We start from the raw sequence: 1,726 nt of genomic DNA on the forward strand, positions 1-1,726 counted from the left end.
CAGATGTGGTCTTAAAGCTGAATAGAAGGAAACCAAAATAACTTTCATTTTTACTTGTTTCTGTCTGTATATGACACGACAGTTATTTCAGAACAAATGCTGTCTCAAATGATTTTTCAGCAAAAAGTCATCATATCAGATGCTGTGCATTCATTTCTGTGTCCATCTTCCTGACTGGACCACCACTGTGGAAATGAGGCTGCTTCTGTCCAGCTGAAACCTTTGAAAAAATATGGTCAGTCTAAATTTTGCAATCTACATACTAAAGCACTAAAAATGACTTTTTTCATTTTAAATTTCTAAAGCTCTTGTCTGTTGTGATTTCTAAAGTAAAAGTCACTGGCAAATATCATTCCAGAGACTGAAAATAACAATTCCAGCTCTCTGCAGATTATAAAAAAATATATACTCATTGTAGAAAATTTAAAATACACAAAAGTTTTTGGTGGCTTTTATAATATATCTATATTCAGTTTTAATAGCCTCCAATATTAGTATTAATATTGTCACAATAGGGAAATTTACAAAACACAACAAGTCACCAGACTTCCATATTAAAACTCAATTATAAATATAGTTGAGGCTGTGCAGCTCTTGCACTAGAAACAGTCTAATTAGTACTCAATTTTTTTTAAATAGGGGAGAGTGCAAACACAGTCCCCCACTACCTCAAATTACACAGTAGTTTCCCACATTTGAGGAAATCGCAGGAGTCAGCACACCCAGAGCGCAAAGGATAAACCTAGCCCTGGGAAAACCACCTTCGTAATCATGGTATCCCCCCCGCCAGGTAAGTAATACTCAAATTTAGATAGCAAAAATACTGTTTTAAAAGGATTATTATTATCATTATTATTATATCTCTTCCCCACAACAATACTCCATCGCCTTGGCCAGAAATCAGAGGTTCCTATTTAACTAATGTCCTGTACCTACTCCTACCAAAAAGAGACTTGAAACCAATCTTCTGACTTAAGAATCAGAGCTGTGCACTCCATTTCCTAATCTGTAGCTCACCTGCCTGATCTGGAGCATGAGGCTGCCTGCATGGAACCATTTAAGGACCATCCATAGGCTCATGTACCTCTGTTACTTCCTGTTTGGTCTTCCAGTGGTATGGAATATGTCCGCCATAAGAGTTTGTCCCCATCAAAATCCCAATGGCATTTTTCAGAGAAATAGAACAAAAAAAGTCATCAGATTTGTACAGAATCTCAAAAGCCCCTAAATAGCCAAAGCAATCCTGAGAAAAAAGAGCAAGACTGGAGGTATCACACTCCCTGACTTCATCATGTACTACAAAGTGACAATAATCCAAACAGCAAGGCATTGGCAGAAAACAGGCACACAGACCAATGGAATAGAACTGAGAACCCAGAAGTAAACCAATATACACGAGGTGTGATTTACAAAACACGGTGAATGCAACTGCCGAGTGCCGTCCAACAGAAAGGCAGAGATCTTCAATATAGGAAGCGGCACGTCAAACAGTAACAGTGTGGGACAAGTTTCTACTTGTTCAGTGCAGTCAGTCGGTTGAGAGAAGGTGTGTTTTAAAGTATGCCATAAATCATGGATCACAAACAACGCATTAACATGAAATTTTGTTTCAAACTGCAATAAAGTGCTAAAGAAACACACGAAATGTTAAAATTAATTTATGATTATGTTGCAGTGACCATCAAGATGGTTATAATGCTTGTGAATCGAATGAAGGAGAGATGTC

At 37.5% G+C, this 1,726-nt stretch overlaps 1 non-coding gene across 1 annotated transcript; it reads right to left on the reverse strand.

Moving 5' to 3' along the window:
• Nucleotides 1–636: 636 nt before the first annotated feature.
• LOC117031422 (U1 spliceosomal RNA) lies at nucleotides 637–798 on the reverse strand. The gene has a single exon (XR_004424558.1). It is a non-coding gene; the product is annotated as a U1 spliceosomal RNA (small nuclear RNA).
• Nucleotides 799–1,726: the final 928 nt, after the last annotated feature.

Source organism: Rhinolophus ferrumequinum, chromosome 11 (genome assembly GCF_004115265.2).
Source record: "Rhinolophus ferrumequinum isolate MPI-CBG mRhiFer1 chromosome 11, mRhiFer1_v1.p, whole genome shotgun sequence".
Taxonomy (NCBI): Eukaryota; Metazoa; Chordata; class Mammalia; order Chiroptera; family Rhinolophidae; genus Rhinolophus; species Rhinolophus ferrumequinum.